This window comes from Acomys minous, assembly GCF_964271855.1.
Source record: "Acomys minous genome assembly, chromosome: 8".
Classification (NCBI taxonomy): Eukaryota; Metazoa; Chordata; class Mammalia; order Rodentia; family Muridae; genus Acomys; species Acomys minous.
In genome coordinates this window covers 39769388-39792747 of record NC_140489.1, presented here as the reverse complement: position 1 = coordinate 39792747, position 23360 = coordinate 39769388, and the positions used below count along the sequence as shown (strand labels likewise).

At 47.5% G+C, this 23360-nt stretch overlaps 1 long non-coding RNA gene across 1 annotated transcript in view; it reads left to right on the top strand.

Moving 5' to 3' along the window:
• Window positions 1–16565: 16565 nt before the first annotated feature.
• LOC311602994 overlaps window positions 16566–23360 on the top strand; it is a 38519-nt gene continuing 31724 nt past the window's right edge. The window contains exon 1 of the long non-coding RNA XR_014780914.1: window positions 16566–16685. This is a non-coding gene — a long non-coding RNA (uncharacterized lncRNA). The remainder of the gene's footprint in view (window positions 16686–23360) is intronic.

Here is a 23360-nt window from a genome sequence, read left to right as displayed (position 1 = left end):
GTGTCTCTGTATAAACGCTTGGAACTTTCCCCCCAGGAGTGGGGTTTCTGGGTCAGTGAGCACTGGCCTCGTCAAGTCTTTGGTGATTTCTGAATTGCACAGCAGAAGAGCTGGGCCAGCCCCACTCCCCGAGGAGTTTGTTTTTCCTCTGCATGCTCATCGGTGCCTGGTATGTTTAGACTTTTACATTTTTCAGAACTGTTGATATAAAATGGTTTATAATTGTTGGTTTCTCCAGTCCATTTCTCATTTTTATAACCAATTCAGGCAAAGAAAAATAAAGGTGAAAGGGGCTCTTGCTTGGCTCTGATTTGCTTTTTTAGGGGTAAGAGTGATGAGAACTGGGCATATGCTAGGTTGCTCAGCCATGTGAAGTTTTATTCTGTATCTTGGATGTTTGAGATGCATAGCACCCAGCCCTGACATTCAATCTTTCTAAGCTTGGAAAAAAATTCTTATTTTATGTGTCCTGCTCCCTTAGGTGGAAACCAGAAATGAGGGAGCCAGGACTTAGGCAGGGTTGTGATCTGTGAGTCAGACACACTCACGTAGAACAGAATTTGACAGATGGGGGCTGTGTGAGTTCTAGTCTGACACATAGGTGGAGAAGTGCCGTGCTTTGGGGGTCTGCAGTGGTGGCTCTGCCTAGGGTGTCGTCCTTAGCCATGCTCAGTTGTGATCCTGTTTTCCCTGGGGCAGCTGGTCTGGAGGTGCAGTTGTGCATAGGCTGGATGGCTGAGCTTAGGCTTTGATGCTGCAAGGATTAGCAGAATGATTTCCAGTTTCTACCTAGGTGGACTGGAGGTGCAAAATGGGAAGATTTTCAAGCACCGGAAGGTGTTTGGCAGCATCGGGTCCTGCTCATCTCACACAATGCAAGGCATAGTGGGGAACGATCCACTATTCTGGGATGGAACCCCACCATTCTGATCCCCCTGCGTCTACTCAGAGCCACCTTAACTCCCGGGAGTAAACCCTGTGTTCTGTGACCAAGAATGCTGTGACCAAGACCATTGCTCTTCCTTTCCATTTGCCGATGCTTCGTGTAACTTTCCTGAACCCTCTCTTAAGCATTCTGCAGACAAGTACCATCGGTTCGGTTTTAGACCTGAGAACACCCAGGAACACGAAAGAGTAATTCACCCAGGGACTCCAGAGGTGCTGACTCCTCAGCATTAAACCCGCTGCGGAGGCTCTCAGGCAAAACCTGCCTCCTTCCATCCTGGAGGCTCGCCTGTCCATCACAGATCTATATCTATCTGTCTGTCTATGCGTCTGTGTATGTATGTATGTATGTATGTATGTATGTATGTATGTATGTATGTATGTGTGTATGTATATATGTATGTATGTATGCATGCATCCGTCTATCTGTCTGCCTGTCTCTCTCTATCTGTATCTATCTATCAATCTATCTATCTATCTATCTATCTATCTATTTATCTATCTATCTATCTACCACACTTCACATCTTCAAATCTTGGAGTTGTCTGTACATTCACTTCTCATTGTTCACAGGAAGCATTTTCATTACAGAAGCAAGGACATTCCTCACTCCCCATTGCATCTCCGGTGCTGAGCAGAGCTGACCCTCTGAGAGGACTTGTGAGCAAACCAGTGTACCCAGCCATGGATTTTATTGGGGGCAATAACCCTACAGGACTTCAGCCTGATCCTCAGTGTTTCTCATGTACCCTGCCATTCAGCAGTCGCACGTGATGGCATCTCACAACTCAGAATCGGAGGCTCGACCCGATGCGTGCTTTTCTGAGATTCCTTGCAAATTTAGACTCTTTCCAGTGTCCAGTCAAATATGTCCCAGCACCTGTGCCTAGGCCCATGCAAGCAAGAGAGTTCCAGGGGCTCTCTAGGTAAATGACGGGCCTGTGTGAGAGACAGACAGACGCCAAGAGGAGAGGTGCTCTCCCCGGCATTCACTGCCTGTTTTCCACAGTGTGAGCGGCGTCAGTCAGAGGGCCTGTGTGAGAGACTAGAGGCCAAATGGCCTTTGTGAAGCACCTGGAAGGTGTCTGTCACTTGGCAGCTATGCTGTTTCTAGTTCATTCATTTCAGCTTAGCTCTCCTGCCCTTGCACCCTTTCCTATAGATTGTCCATTCTACGTTCTTTCAGGTTAATGTTTCCATGTTGCTGTGGTCATAACAAAAGTCAACACCAAACCTAATGGCCTTTGCACTCAGTTAACCAATTCCTTGTTTGGCTTCTTTTCTTCATGTGCAGGGTATATGCATGTATATGTGTGTGCTCACATTCTTGTGGCTATGTTTGTGTGCATATATATACACGTATGTACATGTGTGCATATATACATAATATATACATATATACATACATAATGTACACACACACATACGTGCATGCACACACCCGCGCGACCTCAGTGTAGGTGTTGGCAGTCTCTCAGTCACTCTCTGCCTTGTTCATTGAAGCTCTCTCAGCTGCACCCAGAGCTCAGCTATGATGCTAGTCTACAGCTTGCTCTGGGGAGCTCCATCTGCTTTTCAAGTGCTGGGGTCACAGGCAGGCCACCATGCTTCCCCAGCAGTTTCAGGGGTGCTGGGGTTCTGGACTCCAGTCCTCAGGCTTACACCTCAGGCAGTTAAGCTGCTGAGCTATATCCCCAGCTCCCAGGCTGGCTATTGATTCCTGAATAAGTAGGATTGTAGAAGCCACCCTGGTCCCCTCCTCCTGAATCCACTCACATGGTCAAATCAGATGACTGGGATAAATGTAATGGGTAGAGAGAACTTCAAAGAAGAGGTGCCATAAAAGGCAAAGAAACTCCACTCTTATCTGTGGATGCTTTAGTTTCTCTCATACTGTTACAGGTGCACAGCTGTCTCCCTTATCTGTGGGTGCCTACAACCTTCGAGGATACTGAACCCTGTGTACACTGGGCATTTCATTTTACTGACCTATGGGAGTTTAACTTAACAAATTAGGCACAGTACAAGATGAATAATAACTGATAATAACACGGGAAAGGCATAACAATATACTGCAACAAGAGCATTACGCAGTCTTCTTTACTTACATGAAGCATTGCATGACTTCTTTTTAGCATATCCGTAGCAGTACTTTTGGAGCAATTGCTAAGTAAAGTTAGAGTTCCCGGATGAGTTAGTACTCCACCACCCAGCTGATAACTAAGAGGACTAGTCAGAACCTAATGGGTGGGTAGTGTTCATGTGTGGGTGCACTGGACAAGGGGAGGCTCACATCTGCGTAGGATGGAGCTGGCCAGGCTGTCTAGAGCTTTCCGTAAAACACTCATACAGGTATGCAATTTCAACTCATGAATTGATATTCCTATTATTTAATATTTTCAGCCTGAAGATCACCAGTCAAGGAAGGCAAGACCTCAGGTAAGGGTTGCTATAGGTCAGTGCCTGATGTGAGCGAAGGAGGAGGAGTGTGTGGAATCAACCAGGCAGTCTTGCATCCAGTTTCACTCTGTTTACTAGCTGTGCGGCCTTGGGGAAATTGCCAAGTTTAACCTCTCTAACAATCATTTTCCTCATTTGTAAATAACCCTATGGGGTATTGTACAGTTTAGACTTAATGCATATAAATCACTCAAAGAGCAGATACTGTTTGTATCATGGCCAGGTCAGGGCCTAGCTGTGCAGTAGTCTCCAGTCCTGGTTCACTTCCCAAACATACACACATGCATACACACACAGACACACACACACACACACACACACACTGCAATGCCACATAGATACATAGAACCATACATGCAGGCACATACCATATACATGTATATATACATGAACATGAACACACACATCCCACGCACCTACACATTGCACACATGCACATAGAATACAGATATCTATGCCCACATATTTCACAAACACAAATACTACACTGCACATACACCGAGCACATGTCACATGTCCATCTCTTGGCAGGATGACCAAAAGCATGTCTTTTTCTGAGGAGGCAATTTGATTTCATGAGTACTGCCGGGCTCAACACCTTCCTAGTTTGTTCACCAACCCACATGAGTTAGATGTTGCTTTCCTTCCCGTTTCACAGGTGACAAAACTGAACCAGGTAACCCGCTGATGGGAACACTGGCAGGTGGCAGCGTCAGGATTCAGAGCCAGCCAGTTTTGTCTCCCACATACTAAGCTAAATGGGATGTCTTCCAGTACCAAGAGGAAGGTCAAAGGCACAACGCCAGGAGCAATAAGCTTCCCCATGGGAGAATAGGCAATGCTTCCTATAAAGAAAGCTGTGTCCGGTCACTGCTGGGTAAATATGCTTGCACCTTGGAGGAAGCAGTGAGAAAACCAGTGGTGGGCGCCATCTGGCTTAGCTTTTGACTCTGCTCTCATTCCCAGCACACAATTGGACTGTAGATGGAGTAAGAAGAGCACTCTTACCATATTGGTTGTTTAGTCTTGACCCTTGAGCACTCAATGCCAAAGTGTGCCTCGGTCACCGTGGCTGTCCCCAGACTCTCATCACCTGAACATCCCCCCACCCTGCTTGAGAACTAAGACAAAGGAATCTTGTAGGAGCCTGGGATGCTAGAGTCTGGAGGGTGCGGGAAGGCGTTGAAGGGGCGGGGCACCCTTCTGAGGATGAAGACAAAGAGGAGAATTAGGAGTGCACTGGAGACCAGAAGGAGGGTGCTGCACAGCAGGGGGTGGGGCTTGAGAAACTCTCTGTGGAAGCTCCGTTCTGGGGAGCAGTGATGTTGGCCTTCCTATAGCCAGCTCCTGCTTCCTGACATTGATCTGCTCTGGACTTGACCTGTGCGATGTGGACTGGGAGACCCCCTTTCACCTTGGGGCAGGGTCCCATTTTCACCTCGGTGGCCCTTCCATGGTCCAGAGTACCCCCTTTGAGAGACAAAGGTACTCCATTCAGTGAGAAACTTGGTAGATTCCACGATTTCCCACAGGCTGCAGCTCTGAGTTAGTAGAACAGCTATTATTGGTAATAGTGTCTGGAGAGAGAGAGAGAGAGAGAGAATATGAGAGAAGGAGGGAGGGGAGAGAATTAGTTGTAGCCTCACTGTCTGTGTTACTATATCTCTATAACAAAATATCTGAGATTTCAATTTATAAACAGAAGGGGTCTGCTTGGGCCACAGTTCCGGAGGTCCCAGCGGGAGGCATCGTACAGCGTGCCAGGTGGAAAAATCGAACTACTCCTCTCAAGGCCAGGAAGAGCCAGCAGGGAGCAGGGGCTCACGGTTCCCTGCAAGGGCACTGCTCCAATGACCCAAAGGCTATATTACTTGGATTTCCTTGGGTGGCCACTCTTTGATCTGGGTAGCAATCAGCTTTGGCCCTTCTTCCTCATATCTCTTATGCCAGTTAATGTTTTTCGCTCAACACAGCTAGAATTATCTGGGAGAGGAACCTCAATTTAGGAAATGCCTCCAGAGTAAGGTGTGGTGGCTCACACCTTTAATCCCAGTGATTGGGAAGTGGAGGCAGGTGGACCTCTGTGAGTTCGAGGCCAGCCTGGTCTACATAGTGAGTTTCAGGCCAGCCAGCATGCACAGTAAAGCCCGGCCTCAAAAATTAAAAAAAAAAAAATAAATAAATAAAAGAACAGAAAAAGGAAAAAGAAAAAAAAAAGATTGCTTGTAGGTCAGCGATTCTCAACCTTTAATGTAGCTCTTCATGTTGTGCTAACCCCCAGCTATGAAATTATTTAATTGCTGCTGCATAACTGTAATTGTGCTGCTGATATGAGTTGTAACACAAAAACCTGATATGCAGGATAGCTGATATGTGTCTCCTGTGAAAAGGTCTTTTGAACCTCAAAAGGGTCAGGACCCACAGATTCAGAAACACTGCTCTAGGGCATTTTCTTGATTAATGACTGGTATGGGAGGCTCTGGCTCATTGTGGGTGGGGCCGCCCCCTGGGCAGGTGGTCCTGACTTATATGAGAACGCAGTTGAGCGCGCCACAGGGAACAAGCCAGTAAGCAGCACCCCTCCACGGCCTCTGCCTCACTTCCTGCCTTGAGCTCCTACCCTGGCTTCTCTCAGTGCAAACAGAAAGAAACCCTTTCCACAGTTGGGTTTGATCATGGTGTCTATTGCAGCCGTAGAGCTCCAACCAAGACACCCAGGATTGACACATCAGCGCATCTGCGGATGCTCCTTCACCTTGGGGTCATCACTCTTCGAACCACCTCCTGCGCTACCACCCTGGCCCGCACCACTGCCAGCCTTCAAAGGACCATACACAGCCCTGGCTCCTTTCCTGATGTCGTTCCTGGCTCTGCCTTTGTTCTCTGCAAGCTAATCTCAACACGGCTGCCAGAGGGATCCTCTCAAAAATGTGATTCAGATCATGTCGCTTACGCTTAAGCTTTCAGCTCAAAGCCCTCCGGTGGTTTCTCATTTTGTTCAAAGTAAAAGCCAGTATTCCCCCACAATGGCGTGGCGCTTCCTGAACCTTTTTTTTTTCCTTCTTCCCTCCTGTGACTACTTTTCTGATCTCATGTTCTTTTCTATCCTCTTTGGCCACTCTGCTCCTGTCACAGTCTTGACTCTCAAATACACAGCAGCCTCCTGTACCTGATCCTCTGTCTAGAACGTGCCCTTTCATGCTGCTTGGCTCCGCCCCCCCACCCCCCCCCCCACCCCCTTTATAAAGCTCACTGCTGTGATCATCTCAGTGAGTGAGGCTCTCCCTGGCCACTTTTAAACAGCAAGCAGCTCTTCCCTAGTCCAATGCCAGTTATCCTTCTCATGTTGTGTTTGGATCACAGCAGTTGCTACCGCGCCTCACAAACCAGGTCCCATACTTACCCGACAATGTTTTTTTTTTTCCTCCAAGCACCTAAGTTCCACAGCGGCAGCTGGGGGCGATTTTTGATGAGTTCACTGGTGTACTCTTGCAGCTTAGAGAAGTGTTTGTAAGAGCTGAGCAGGCATTTCACTCAAAAATGAAGTCTCCATCCAGATTACCTGTAGGTCAGGAGTTCTCAGCCTTCCTAACGCTGCGGCCCAAAATACAGTTCTTGTGTTGTAGTGACCCCCAAGTATAAAATTATTTCATCGCTACTTCATAACTGTGATTTTGTTATCCACGGGTTGCGAAACATTTTCTTGGCAAACGATTGCTGGGGGAGGCTGCAGCTCACTGTAGGTGGTGCCGCCCTTGGGCAGGTGAGTGAAGTACTTGCCCTGTGTGGGAAGGGATCACCCGAAATCTAACTGAAATGCTTTCTAAGGCTTCTCATGTCTTGGTAGGAGAGCGTGAAGTCCCTTGTATAGTCCCATCAACCTGTGTTTTAGCAGTTCTGGCGAAACCCCTGGGATAGCCTGAGCTCTTGGGTTATCTCATGTATTCTGCCCAAGCTCTGACCAAATTGGTCCAGGACACCACACCTTTCCACACCCCAGTGGACCTCTGGTAGGTAGGCTTCCTTTCCCTAGAGTCTGTCTCTGATCTTATTATTCTCTTGAGCCCTAAATTTGAGGCCAGAGTCGGAGGAGAGACAGAAGAAGCAGGGAGTGAGCTCCTTTGAGGATGCCCTAAACAAAATGAGGTTGGGGAGGCACACCATTTCCTCAAAGCCAGGGAAGGAAAATTGTGTTCTGTTGGTTTAATGAAAACGACACAGTGGCAAGACAGAAAAATAATCCACCCATTCTAAAAGTTAGGCTCCATCAGGAGGTTAGGAATTCTTTAAAATCCTCCCAGTGTTTATTCTGTTTTGCTGGGCTCAAAAAGCAAAGATGGGCCCCAGGCAGGACACAGAGCCTGACGCCTGTGTGTCCTGGGCTGTGACATTCAGCTTCCGTATGAGCCTGAGATTCTGCTCAACTCAGGGGGTCGCCTTTGGGTTCTCAACACTGCAGGGAATGATTTAAATCTAAATAATAATAAAAAGCGACTGCGCTTTATTGGACTTTTATTTTGTAACTGGATGGAAACATCTCCTACCCACGTTAGGTTCTGCAATCTAATCTAGGGACTTGCTGAGTCCCAGAGGGGCCGTTCCACTGCCTGGGAGTTCCCTGGCATTTGTATTTTCCCTCCAAGGCAGAAAGGGAAAATGCTTTTAGTGCAGCCACAGTAACATTTTTTTTAAATTTATTATTTGAAAGAATCGACACTGGAGGAGAGGCACACACATTCACAGGTCCGTGCACGCACAACGGTCTTTTATACCAGATATATTCTAAACTCACAGAGTTTTAGATTTGAAGGGGCCCTGGAGACTGTCTGGTCTAACACTGGCATGCTATATATGAAGAAGCTTCTGCTCCACAGGGTAAGGACCTTAGCCAAGGTCACGGGCGGCTAGGGCACGAGAGCAGGCCATCCCTCAGCTCCCTCCATTCGGGTCTAATTTCCTTTCTGCTACACCACATTGCCTCCCAAATAAGATAATGTATATGAAATCACTTTGAAAAGTAGAATGCATCACACAAGTATTGGGTATGGAAAGAGAGAGAATGCTGATGAGCTGGGCTTTCTTCGGGGGGCGGGGGGCAAGTGTGACCTGTTCAGGTCTCTTTCTGAATAAAGAATATTCATGTTTCATGAATCATGAACCCTATTTCTAATTGTGTTTCCACATTTGGTCTACAGAAAATGAGCATCAAAGGTGCCAAACAAAATACATTCTTCATTCATGTACGTCAGCCAATAGTTGACCCTCCATATTTGAAGGTTTTGCATCCATAGCTGCGAACAACAGTGAACTGAAAATATTAGAAAAAAGAAAAGAAATTTAGCCTGTATTGAATATGGATAGGTTTCCCCCGTCATCATTTCTTAAACAATGCAATAAAGATTTACATTGCAGTAGGTTTTATAAGTAATCTAGTGGTGAGTGAAAATATCCAGGAAGCTGTGTGGAGCAAGTACGATGACGTTTTATATCAGGGACTTGGTATCCACAGATTTGGATATCCATAGGGAGACCCAGAGCCAGTCTCCCCCATACCCAGAGAAGGCTCCCTGCCCCACACTCTCTGTCCACCTTCCTCTAATGTCTGCTGCAAATTACTGCATATAAACCAACGGGGTATATCCCTGGTGCACACAGATCGTCATACTATGTCATTTGTTTGAATGAACTGGCCTAGGTCTTGATGTCAGCACCTGTTATCAAGGTCAATTACAATGTTTCCCACACCAACAGGAAATAACGTACTACTGGAAAGGCTTGGCTATTATTAAGAAAGGCCTCTAATATAGTTTTGCAATTTGAATGGTAATGTTCAAAGTTTGGTTATTAAATTGGTTTTTATAGATTTGAAGCACATAAAATTGCTTAAAAATAATTGAAATGTTTTAATTACAAGAAGATATACTCTCTTAGAGGTAGAAGGGCTATTCATTTAATTAACAAACGATTCTTCAAAAGAATAAATTGCTAACTTAAAATACTGTCGATTATTAAATATTATTGCAAATTACTTGAGGAATTAGAATTTTACTTTTGCACTATCAATAGGCTAATTTACTAAATCAAGTATTAATTATGCATAATTTAAAAGCAGTTCTATGTTGCTGTCTCTGGTGTGTGTGCATCCATTGTAAGATCTGAGTTTTCTTGAAAGAACATGGCAGATTTTCACCCTTCTAGTCTACCCATGCTTATGATAATGTGTAAATTACTGGTGGGCACACCCATGCTTCCCTGTCTGGAGACTCTTTGGTAGCCTTGGCTAAGCGCTCTGGATTGAGTAAAGCAAATTGGCTGTGAAGAGTCTGTGGACTTAGGATCCTAATTCTTGTTCATTCACATGTTAGCAACTGGGGGGGGGGGGGAGGGGAAGGGGGGGAACCTTCCTCCTGTTCTTAGATCTTTCCAGTAGGTGACAAGTCAGCTTTCTCCTCCCCACTTGACCCTTCACCTGTCCTCCACCCCCTCATAGTCTAGACACGTCTACTCGGCATGTGCGTTGCATGAGTAGGCAGCCACACAGCCATCCTGGAGGTTGACCAGCAGGAGCCAGGTCTTGGAGAAGAGAGGAGACCGGGGCTGGCTGCGTTCGCTGTTTCACTGCGTGACTCAGCAGGACAGACTTTCCTGTAGGCTATGTTCTTTTTGGACAACTCTTTTTCAAAGGAAACTGTCAAATAACATAAGAGGGGAAATTCAGCTTCAAATGAAAATGTTTACAGTTTTAAGGAAAAAGCAAACAGTGTTTTAACACTCAGACATGGCATGCTTTACTGCCAGGTGAATGAACTGAGCCGGCTCGTGACCTCAAGGATGGGCTTAATCCTGCTCTTAACGCAAGAGAGCTGGGCGGTCACTGCCTCATTGCCTTCCCTTTCTCTGCACCTTCTCCTAGTGGCAGACCTGCTTCCAGCCTATGTGATGGACCTATGGCCTAGAAGAGATCATCACAGCCGCTTAGATCCAGTCCCAATGGACACAATTCAGAGATAGACACACTATAGCAACCAGAACCCTTCTCTGAATTTCCCTCTGTGAGCTGTAAGGGGAAAGGGCTCTAGCAGTCAGGGAAGCATCCTAGCAGGGTGGACCGCTGAAGGGCAGCCCACCAGGGACAGACACAGAGATGCAGGACGAAGTACGTCCTGATGCTGTCCAGGAGGCCACTTGTGCTCCTTTTCAGCAGCTTAGGATTTTCTCCCATTTCTGGTATAAGTTAATTGGAACAGTTACTTGCAGCTTTGAGAACCTCAAATAACAGAAATAACTCCGGGGGGTTTGGGTGGGAACATGGCTTACCGAGGCAGTGGTTACAAGGGCAGAAGTGCTATCGCTAGTTAGCCTTAGCGCAAAAGCCATGCGTTGGCGCCCCGGAACAGTACTGTTTGGAAGTCGCTTTCCTGTAGACTCCCCTGGACACAGACAGCATCTTCAGAATCCCATTTTCCTCTGACCCACTGCTTTGCCTTGCAGAATTAATTTGGCTCTCAGATGGCGTTCTGTTCATGTGATAAATCTCCCCAGCTGCTGCCTGCTCCATCCACCCAGGGAGTTTCAGGCTTGCTCCTTAATTTTCAAAATGCAGAAAGACCCTTACCACCACCACCACCACTACCATCACCACCACCATCATCTCTTTCTCTCTCTATCTCTCTCTGTCTCTCTCTCTCTGTCTCTGCCTCTCTCTGTGTCTCTGTCTCTCTCTGTGTCTCTGTCTCTGTCTCTATCTTTCTGTCTCTCTGTCTTTGTCTCTGTCTCTGTCTCTGTCTCTCTGTTTCTCTCTCTCTCTCTCTCTCTCTCTCTCTCTCTCTCTCTCACACACACACACACACACACACACACACACACACACACACGTTACCCCCAAGGGTTCAGGCACTCCTCTTGGTGACCTGGAGACTGGGCCACATTCAAACTTCATGCATAGGATTGTTACCCCAGATCTGGAAGGAGAGGCACCTATATTTGATGGGGAAAGAATAGGACGACATCGAAGATGGAGTGCTTTGGCTGTAATATATGGAGCGTGGGGCACAGGAATGAGAAATGCAGATGAGGAGGCAGATGTTCAGGAAGGGGTTTCAGGAACCTTATCCAGCAGGAAGTCATACGATCCCATCTGGGAAGGCTGGATTCAAGCATCTGCCACACTCCTATGCAAACACCAAGGCAATGCCCGACTCAACCATTGGATTGGTATCAGTGACCTAGAAGGAATGGGCTCAGGCAGCCTGTATGCTGGACCATACAGGCCAGGACTAGCAAAGCAGCCACCAGAACAGCCCACTACCACCCTGTATGTACTGAGCACTCGTGAAATCCTCCCACAGGCTCTTTCTCTTTTCTGTTTACTCGACCGGGCTCCTCTCTCTTTCTTGGCTTGACCACTGTGAGAAGGAGGGAAAGAGAAAGGACTTGCAGACACTTTGCCAGGATCTTCTTCACATGGCACAGGTGTGTGGCTGCTACCAGGTGTCACCTGGGATTTCCTGCCTCAGACTGGTCAGGTGTGAAAGGCCGGGCTGTTAAAGAATGCAGCTGGAGTGGATGGGAGGGGCTTGCAGCAGGGGTGTGTTCATTCTGGGAACTCTGGTTACTGGAATTTCTTTCTGCCACTCTCTACCCGGGGATGACAGCGTTGGAAGTGTCTGGAAAACATCTTTGGGGAAGCAGGTGTTTATCATTTTGCACCAGCTCTCTCTCCCCTTTACCACAGAAATGGGTTGGCAAGACTTTGCAGGCTGAGAAGTAGGTTAGAGGGGAAGGAGATGCCTGGCATCTGAAAAGGCTGCGGTTTGGGAAGGTGATGTAGATAACCTCACCCTGCCCCCTTCATAAGGGGCTCCCACTAGCAGGACTCTAAACAAAAAGGGATTCAGAGGCAGGTCTAGTTAGCTGTGGAAGTCCTTGGCAAGGCCATAAATCCATCTCAGCTGAGAAAACTGTTTACTTACGGAGCCAAACCAAGCAAGTCAGCCTTTAATAGCCTAGAGCTGCCTGGCTGCTTCCATTCCTGAACTTGGTCCTGTCCTCAACATACTGATTTAAGACATTTTTTTGATTTCCCACAATCCTCTCAAACTGGGTGAGGAGGAGGCGTGACCTTGGCTTTAAGCAGGAAAGGGCAGAGGGAGTGGGACAGGGCGGTCTTGGTGGTGTGATACTGGCTCCAGATACCACCTTCCTGTAAAGCAGTGGTTGTCAGCCTTCCTGATACTGTGACCCTTTAATACAATTTCACATATTGTGGTGACATCCCCCAACCATAAAATTATTTTCTTTGCTGCTTCATAAATATAATTTTGCTACTGTTATGAGCCATAATGTAAGTATCTGTGTTTTCTGATGGTCTTAGGTGACTCCTGTGAAAGTGTTGTTCAAACCCCAAAAGGAAGTCACAACCCACAAGTTGAAAACAACTGTTGTAAAGGGTCTAGGGTACAGAATGTGGCCCTAGGACTTGTAGATAATGAGCTGGCCTCTCCTGCAGGTACGACAGTGTTGAAGGCTCTGGGGACACGCAGTTAAGCAGCATGTAGCAAGACCCACCAAGACCAGTAGAACGTTTCTCCTCCCTGGGATAGGAGCATCCAGCCCAGGACTTGGGGCTGAGAATAACAGTATCAGAAGATGCTGTTCCCAGGCTGGTCCTCAGCAGGGTGGGGGAGGAGCTTGACATCCATTTTCAGGATGGAAAGAGAAAAATAGGCTAATAAATCACTCAGTACTCACTGGCAGCCTCCTGGGCGGGGCATCGAGGCAGGGCTAGAGAGAGAACCTGGAGCTGAAATGGGGCCCTTAAGTGTGGTAGACCAGCCACCCCCAGATCCAGCGGAGGCCCACCCACGTAGGCAGGGAGAGAGGAGGAGAGCAGGATGGAGGCTGGCAGGGTGCAAGGGTGTGGGCTTTCACTCTGTGTGCCGGGCAGGATCCTGACTAATGAGGGCATGTATTAGGACACGTATGCTATATTCAGGTCTGGAACCCAGAATCCATTAACTAGCACACGCAGAGATAACGGCCACACCTCGGCATTGTCCTAACAACTTAATCTGCCTTTGAATATCCACTTACCAGTGACAATGCATCAGACTGGATTAAGAGTTAGCTCCCTGAGCCCCTGTCTTGAGAACTCAGGGAAATATGAGAGAAGCATGATTTGCTGGGACAAGGACCCCCGTCACTCTGTCCTTAGGGTCCCTGTGGAGGAAATATGTGGCCCACTGCTTCTGCGCCATGTGAGGTCTTGGCTGAAGCCCCATGTTGCCAGGTGTGTTGACTGTTCTTAAGTCTCTGCAGGTAGCACCCTGATAGAGAATTGCTGGCCCTGCATGGTGTGTGTGTGTGTGTGTGTATGTGTGTGTGTGTATGTGTGTATGAGTGTGTATATGTGTGTATGTGTGTGAATGTGTGTGTATGTGTGTGAGTGAGTGTGTGTGTGTATGTGTATGAGTGTGTATATGTGTGTATGTGTGTGTATGTGTGTGTGTATATGTGTGAGTGTGTGTATGAGTGAATGTGTGTATATGTGTGTGAGTGTGTGTATGAGTGTGTGTGAGTATGTGTGTGTGTGTATGTGTGTTTATGTGTGTGTGTGTGTGTGTGTGTGTGTGTGTGTGTGTGTATGGCACAAATCATATCCCTCATAGATATCATTAGCTCTTCCTTTTTTCTGGTCTTGGGGAAGATTCCCATCCCCTTTCTGGAATGAACTGTTCCTGCCTCAGTTGTCCGACTCTTCCAGGTGGGATGTGTTTTGGGGGTAAGTGGGCACTTGTGCACTGTATACTTCCTCCTGGGCACTTGCAACTTCTGGCTGTAGCTCCAAGCTGAGGTGTCAGGAAATCCAAACAAAGACCTCTAGGGATAAGAAAGGGACACACACCTCTCATGTTCTCAGTCCCACTGAAGCCAAACTGAGGCAAGTTATCTTCCCAATCAGCATTTCAGGTTTGGTAGAAGTGGCTCTTTTCACATCTGTAGATGCAAAGAAGCGTAGAGAAGTGAGAGCAGTGTCCTGACAACACCTTTGTTGCTCCTGCGCCCTTCACTTCTTCATCATCACTAACACACACACACACACACACACACACACACACACACACACGGGGGTGGGGGAGAGGGGAGGGCGGGGGAGGGTACTCCTTAGTATAAAACTATTGCGCTTCATGGTAAGCTGCTAAGCTAGCAGCAATAGTTTATTTAGAAAATAGCTAAATCTTTCCTCCAAATCCATGTTGTCTGTACTTGTTACTGCTGTTGTCACCGCCATTATCAGAACTGCCAGTCATATCAGAAAGCAGGGAGAGATGTGACTATTTAGGTCATTGCCAGCCTCTCCCGGAGGACTTTGGGAGTCCTCCCCATCTTTGCTAGGACTGGTTTTCTAAGGGCCCTGCCATGAAGTCCTGTCCCTCCCTGGGGGAAGACAGCTAGATCTCATCACGAGGACATTCTTCCCTTTATTATCCTTCTCCAACTTTCTTTTCTAAATGTCATCCTAGCAATCATTAATCACAGCGAATAAGAAGTTATAATTAATAGAGGCCCAAATCATTCGAGTGGAAGATTATTCTTTTGAATTCTTGTATTTTTCTTGGAAGATGTCCTCGAGTTAATTATTTAGTATTTGGGATCCCCCCCACCACCCCTCCCGAGCTCCAGTCTTGTATCTGAAACGAACAAATTGATCACAGTCGTGTGGGGGCTGAGAGGAAGATGTCTAAATGTATGCAGAGACTGATGAGAAAAAGCCAAGCCAGGCTGGGGGCTCTGCTGCTCCCTCTGCTGGCCTGTCAGGAGGGAAACAAATAAGCTGTCGGACTCAGAGCTGTGCATGTCCTAGGAAAGCTCTGGAGTGCTCATGACACACCCAGCAGATACAGGCACGGGGCAGGGGTTGGTGAATGCAGGGTCCCTGAGGTCTGCCACCATTTCTTTTAGATGGAGCCATCTTGTACCTCCTCCACGCACAGTGGAAACACAGAACATTTCAAGTTCTAAACTGAGTTAGAGGAAGACACAGGAGAGGGCAGATGTGAGACCATGCAGAGTCCTGTACAGTTAAATGTGTCTCCAGACGTACTGGCACTGCCTGCATCATCCAGGCAGTTTCTGTCTTGCTGCTTTGAGGATCATGTTCCCAAGTACAGTTCATATTTATACCCCGATTCCCTTGTTGGGCTTGCTGGTATCAGTTGTTTTTGAAGAGGACATCGCTGTGTGTTTTTCCCAGGCTCAGCAACTTCCGGAGCAGTTCTGTTATGCCACACGCTCTGTGTGGTTCCGTTCATATCTTCCCAGGGTTGGGTTACAGTGCCTGGACCACATTTCTGCTGACCTCAGTTCACTGGTCTTGGGGATGCCCTGCATCAAGGCATCTGAAATGGCAGTGGGAATCTGTGATGGGGAAACTGGACAGCTCTAGTGGAAGTCCTGAGCTATGCTGGTGCTTAAATCCATGTCTGAGGGGCTAAAAGTCATTCATTTATCCATTGCCCCACCAGAAATTAACATAATTATTTATCTGTCCCTATAAGAGCAATATGCTACAAGATGAGCCCATGGCCTTTAAGGAATAATATTTCGTTGTTCTAGGACTTTTCACCTCATGGTCAGCTGTTGGCTAAAGCGGCATCCATTCTCCGCTCTGTATCCACCTTTATTTCTATGCCACCTTTTCAGTTTCCTCTTTAGAGAGATGCTGCCCTTGAAGGTCAGTTGGTTTTCTGATCAGTGACAGTGGCAGGAATGAGGACACAGTTTGGAGGCTATGCCTACAGAAGCCGAGCACTTCAGGACCCAGCGGAAGACCGCCCTCTGATGAAGAAGGATCCAGCCTCCATTGGCAGTACAACCTGCTGTTCTCCAGTCAATATAAGCCCAGCCTTTACTCAGCTTCTGCTGACTGAGGAGACACCAGAGAGCCCAGGCGAGAACACTTGTCCCGCGTAACTCGTGGACACTATGGTGGTTTGAATAGGAATGGCCCCCATGGACCTGTGTGTTTGACTCCTTGGTCCATAGGGACTATTTGGGGGTGTGGCCTAGTTGGAGTAGGCGCGGCCTTGGAGGAAGTGTGTCACTGGGGGTGGGGTGGGCTTTATGGTCTCATATGCCCAAGCTATGCCCAGTGTGGAACAGTATCCTACTGCTGCCCGAAGCTCAAGATGTAGAGCTTTCGGCTCCTTCTCCAGCACCATGTCTGCCTGCTTGTTACCATGTTTCCCACCGTGACGATAATGGACTGAGCCTCTAAAACTGTAAGCCAACCTCAAATGAAACGTTTTCCTTTATAAGAGTTGCCATGCTAGGACAGACATGTTCCTATCAATTGTACTCTTACAAGTCACTGTTTAGGGCATGGTTTATGATATGGCAATATCACACACACACACACACACACACACATACACACACACACACACACACACACACACACACACACACACACACACACGACACCAATTGGGGCATGGCTATAGACAAGAGCACCTTCTTCCGGTACTGAGCACTCCGCTGTTGGTCAGAGCAAGCCTAGGGGGCTGGGGAGGCATTCCGGTTTTTGCCTAAAGTGGAGCCCAGACTGACTAGGGGTTTAGCACACTGTTAAAGGCATTGAGAAGATGCTAAGAAGACATGTCATTCTCAGGGGTTCAGAGGAAGGAGAGACTGCTATAGGTGGCAGTAAAAAGAGTCCACACAACAGTGGGAGTACCATTCTGGGCTCCGAGAAGGGAGGACTTGTGACTCTTTGGATACCTACAACATTGTCACTACCTCCTGTAGTTGTTGACAAGAGTGTGAGAGGAACGGTTGCTACCGAGTCCTCTGTCCTGTGGGCAGGGTAGTGTGTACATGTTTATTATGCCATCGAGCCTGCTGTATGTCCCTGGGTGTCAAGGATCCAGGGCATCGCAGCCATTTCTATTGATCATGGCTGTCTGTCTGTCCTGTGTACTGAAGTAGGCGGAGGGGACTCTCGGGGCCCATCTGTAAAGGCTCATGCTGTTGGTACAGGCTACCTCTAAACTGGGCTTGGGCTCTAGTTTATAAAGACAGGGTTTCCCCTAGGTGGTCCCCAGGAGCACCTTGGTCAGTTTCATATGGAAGGCTTGTTAGACAAGTAGAGTCCTTGGTCCCTCAAGCCTCCTGTTTAAAGATTAGGAGGCTAAGAAGCTGCCTCAAGCACTGGGGAACCTCTTTTTGAAGGATCCTGCCCTAGCCCTTCAGGAGCAGCAGGGGGCCTCATGTATAGGCAAGCTCCACAGCCAGGAAGCAGGTACTGCGCTCCCTTAGTCCTTGATAGGACCTGGTTTTCCACACCACAGTCCTTTCCCAGTGGCTCCCTCAAATACCTCCAAACTAGAATTGCCAGACTCGATGTTTTTAAAAGGTGTGTTTTGAGGCTCCACCTGAAATTCACTAAATCAAAATCTCAAAGGCTAGGGCCCAGGAATAAACACATAATTCTAAACAAACAAACAAACAAACACAATAACAAGCCCCAAGCCCCAAAGTCCCCAGTGACCTCTGGTGCTCAGTCGGCTACAGGAATGACTAGACTGTCCCTACTCTGCATCAAATATAGGTGACACCCAAAGGTGACATGTTCTTAAATCAATACTCAGGATCAAAATCTCTCACCAGCTTTTTAGTGTATTTCTTGAGCTACGTGCTTTTTTTTTTCCTTATAATCTGGGGGCGCTGTGAGTCAACTAATTTTAGAGTCTTGGAAAAGTGAAGCCACCATGAACTTGTAGGGGGCAAACCAAAACAACAGAGCATCTGCAATGACATCAGCATAAATCCCCCGAATGGCACCATGCTGCCAAGACAACTCTCCGAGGCCTTCCTGTCTGCCTCAGTGGAGTGCAAGCCCTGGAGAGGTTCAATTATCCTCCACACATGTGCTTTTAGGGAACCCAGCAAGAGAGGGAGCTGCAATGCTCAGTAATGAGGTTCCCGGGGTTTCAGAATAAAGGGAAGGGCAGGTAAACGGGAGCTCAGCTTGCAGTGCCATTGTGGCTGGGATTGCTAACCATCACCCAATGTTTCAGTTGTGATGCTTGCATTATTAACCTAATTGAAAAATAACTGATGGACAGAGTTGCTATTAGGAAGACATATCACAATTGAATATCCATTCACTCAACAAATGTGTGCCTACCGTGTGCGGAACACTAGACAACTCAGATGGCGTCTGTGTCTTTCCTGTTTGTGGGGAGGGAGGTGGGTGGCAAAGAGGGAAGCTACAGAGGAGTTGAAGGCACACACTCAGTTTAAAAGAAGCAAGGCGCTGTTTAGGGGGCACGTGGAATTTGATTAGGGCCTCGAGAAATTGGCTTTGGGGAGGGAAGATAGTACAAACCCTGTGCAGGACTGGCAGTTATAGGATAGGTTGGGGAAGGCCTAGGGTTTTGTTGCTTATTTTTAGTACTTATGAGACTGGAGACCCTTAATGTTAAAAAAGATGTTGATGGCAGCCCTGGATGCCTGAGGCCCCTGGAGTCCTGGGTATCCCACCACCCTCTTCCAGTACTCAGGAAGGATGCCGCCAGTGGCTCCTGGCAACATGGTCACTAATTGTACAGAGCCCAAGAGTCCTTTTCCACTCTGTGCTCTACACGGCCACTAATCACTTGGAGTTGGCTGATGAGGGAAGACTCCTTCTACATCCCCTCCGTCCCCTTTGGTGAGCAAATGATTTAACAGTTCTAGAGACAAGGGCTGGGGGAGAAGGTCTTTTGTTCCCACTCTAAGCTGTTTATAATCAAACATGAACCTTTGGTTGATTAATCTGCGAACAGCATCTGGGAAGGACCAGGCAAGGGAAGGGAGTGAATTAATATAGCAGGTGAGCTGGGCAACTATTGCTGGGATTCAGCTAGGATGCAGCAAGCCCATACATAATTTGGGACATGGTGATAGACGTGACATGGAGAGGTTAGAGGCAACAGACCTTTTGGGAGTTGAATTGCCAAAGCGTGGAGGCTCATGGGATATCCGGGGCTGGGAAATTGGAGAGGTCAGTTGGCAGGAAGTTTGTGCTTTAGAGTGTGTGATGTCCCAGCAGAGGAAGGGGACTGACTCAGAAGGGCAGGAACCTTCCAAGGGATATGTGATGAACTTAGTTCAGGAACGTTGGGCTAGAGATGCCCCAGGGTGGGTGGTGTGTTTGTTGCACGCCTCTGCATGTACATGGGTGAAGTCTAGAAATATGTAAGTGAGATCAAGGAAAAAGAGGAACTTGAAATTCGAGGATGGGAACTGTGTCCCTCCTGCTAATGGGTGAGGGAGGCAAACACTAAGAGAAAGAGTATAGAGAGAACAGGGAGGGAGTGAAGGGAAAGAGGCAGAAGCCCAGAGTAGCCTTTGTCTCGAGTCTTTTATAGGACAGACTATATGCATTTATCTTCCTGCATCTAATTGTTTCCGGCTCATTTGAAAATATCCATTTTCATGCACTAAAAGTCTCTGGTGATTATAGGATACCCTGACCCAACGATCCACCCCCTAATTAATCAGGTTCAGGACAAGACCTGAAACTCAGTCACCAGTTGACAAAAATCAGTTGTCGATCCCTGAGGACACTGGGACATTGTTGGTATGCAGACAGAGGCACGGAGACATGGAAGGCCCTCCCAGGTTCAGGAGCCCAGTGCTTTTTCTCTTAGTGTCCCAAAGCTGTCCCTGCATTATACATGATAGAAAAAAGAAGGGATTTTTCAGGGCCAGCCTAGTCCCTGCCAGATGACCAGGCAGTGTCTAAAACAAAAGAAAGTTTCTTTGACCCTTTGCTAGAGCAGTTCTTTGGGTTAAAGGTTGCAAATGAATCACCCACCCGGGCCTGACCCTCAAACCTGAACATTCCCAGAGCCACAGACACATACATGTCTTAGGTCCTCCAGAACCCTCAAGCACCAGTCAGTATTTAGGTTAAGCTCTCTTGATGGATCCCAAAGCAGGCTGCTCAGAAGGTATCGAGAAAAAAACAAAAATGTAGACCTAAATGCTGTAAATGTTTCAACAAAGTTACTCTCAAATGCCATGGTCCCTTATCAGCTGCCTAAATGTCTTTGAGATCATCTTCCCAGAAGCCTGTGTTGAGCCTGCCACTATCTGGACTTTTTGGTGGCTCCTGCCCAGTGGAAATTCTTGTTCCTCTGGTCTCTATCTGCAGCTTCCTCTTCACTGCTGGTGCTCTGTGGAAATGTCATTCTATGACTCCTTTTGGCTCTCCAGGATCTACCTCAGCCTCCTTCCTGTTCTTCACCTTGATTGCCGTGTCCTTTTATAGAGCATACGTGGCATATGTACTGCACGGCCGGGGTCCCCCTTTTCTGGCAAGCAACATACCTGTCTTGCTATGGGAGTCAGGGCTGGTTTCAGACCAGAGGAGGCATGAACTCCACTTACCAGGTTTATTGGAAACATGGTCTTTGTCTTTGAATCGTCCACTGGCTTCACCATTCTGAGAGGCAGCTCCTCTTCCATTCCTCCCTGACAGTAGCCTAAGAAAGTAAAAATAAGACGGGGTAGGTGAACTGGGAGGCTATGGCAGTATTTCATCTGTGGATCCAGGATGGTGATAAGAGTAGCAAGAACCCAACCGCCGGGGCTGCAGAGAAGGCTCAGCAGTTAAATGTGCTTGCTGTTCCCACAGAGGACCTGGGTTCCATTCTCAGCACCCACACTGCCTCACAACCATTCTTCATAGCTACTGTTCGGGGGGATCCAGCACCTTCATCTGTCCTCCACAGACACCAGTCACTCATGGTCCATATGCATCCATGCTGGCAAAATGTTCATACACAAAATAAAAATAAATATTAAAGAAAGGAAGGAAGGAAGGAAGGAAGGAAGGAAGGAAGGAAGGAAGAACCTGACCACAGATAATGCTAAATTCCCCACAGAGATTAATTCTTATAATAGTATAAAGTCAAAGCAGGCACAGTTACTATCTTCCTTCACAGATGGGGAAATTGAGGTACAGGCCCCCAGGGCACACAAACCTTGAGCACATAAACCAGACTGTTAGGAGATGCATGGCTTCAAGTGTCTGCCTGTTTCCACTTGGCTGTGTGACCTTGGGGGACACCTGGTTTCTGAGCTCTGCCTTTTTTACCTGGACACCGTGGGCCACCTGTTTCTCTACCCCTGTAGCCTTCCTGCGCTCTGCTCATCATGTCACTGTTTTTCTGCAGAAAGAATCTTGTTTTCCCAGATCTCTTCCTCTCCAGCTTTTCCTTGGCATTACAAAGCAGTAATTGCCTGACTACTCTGGAAGCATCAAGAAAACAACTTGAAAAAGTACCCAGGAGGCATTTTTGCTGGCTCCTTTTTCGATCAGAGGCCTGTGGAGCCGCGGCTTCTCCAGCTGTCTCCAGGAGCCTTCATTAAACCAGCATTTTGATGCTAAATCAATGTTTTCCACCCCAGCTTCCCTCTGGGAGAAGCGAGAGGAGAGACTTGGGTCATGACACCCTCGTTCACACTTCTTCCCTTAGATCTTATCTCTGCTGCATTAAGCGGATGAGTCTCAACCCATCGTAGGGCTTGGCAAGAGCGGAGGTTAGAATCCAGGGCTCCCCTTGGCCATCAAACAGTTTCCTTTTCCTGGAATATCTAGTGGCAGACGGTATGTTGGTTTTGCTTCTTGATCTGTTGCCATTTATAGGCGATTGAAGTTCTGAGCTCCTGGTACCCTAGAGAGACAAACAGGCCCACAGGTTGGTCATAAGGGCCAAACACCACAGTGCTGGCAGAATGTCCTCTGATCCTGTTCTATACTGTGTAGTCAAACAACCTCACCGGGACTCCTGTGGGCTCTGGCCAGGGTGCTGAAGGACAGAGTTAAAAGGAGGCTGTCTTTGACTTTTCTGCGGAGCACAACATAGCAGCCTTGCCAGAGCAGTGCGGTAGAAGCCTGCTGGGTATTAATAGCAACAGCTAACATTTATGGAGCGTTTACAGTGTGCCAGCTGCCATGCTAAGCACAGTTAAATCCTCGCTATGACCCTTGGAAGGAGGGGTTATTATCACTGCAGTCCTTTGTAGCTGGGGACTCTAAGACTAAGATGGTTGAGCTACTTGCCTGAGTCACACAGCTAGTGCTTGGCTCCCAACACCAAATCTCATGTCGTTACCTGCTGCGTTCTGCATCTGCCTCTTCAGATCTTTCTGCTAAGGACCCCCCCCCCCCCCGCCCCAGTGCAGATCAGGTGACCTAAAGATACAGTAAAGAGGCTGCTTTAGCTCTGCTTTCCATATGGATCTGTACCTCTGAGACCGTCATTCCCAGGCCAGGATCTTAGCAGCTTAGTAGTCTCAGAAGCTCTGCTATCAGTTTGTCTAGGAGACAGGGAGCTGGGGTGGGAATTCCTATTGCTCTCACAAGAGCATTCTGGACACCAGCCTGCAGATGTTAGCATGCATGACCATCCACTCCTCTGCCTGCATGGTGATTTCTCTCAGCGCCAGTCTTTCAGGAGGTGACTCAGCACTCGGGAAATTATTCAAGGAATTCCATCAGTAACTCAACTCTCATATCCCCTCCCTCCATGGATCTCTCCCCTTCTTCTTTTCTTTTCTTTTCTTTTCTTTTCTTTTCTTTTCTTTTCTTTTCTTTTCTTTTCTTCCCCCTTCTCTCTTCTCCTATCCAGATCTTTCCCCTTGATTGGTTTAGAATTCAGAAAACTTAGAAATCTTTCTTGGAAAAGTTCAAGTAAATTCTTGTTCTCCAAATTTTATTTCTCAATATTCTTCTTTAGGCCCCCAAACTATAGTCATCACAACACTACTGTGGAAACTGTGGGAAGATTTCTGAGATTAATTTTACCTTATAGTAATACGCTCAACTTTCTGCGCTCCAAAGAAGAAATTTAAAGTGCAGTGGATTCGGAAACAGGAAATCGGAGCACCAGCTCAGCTTGGCT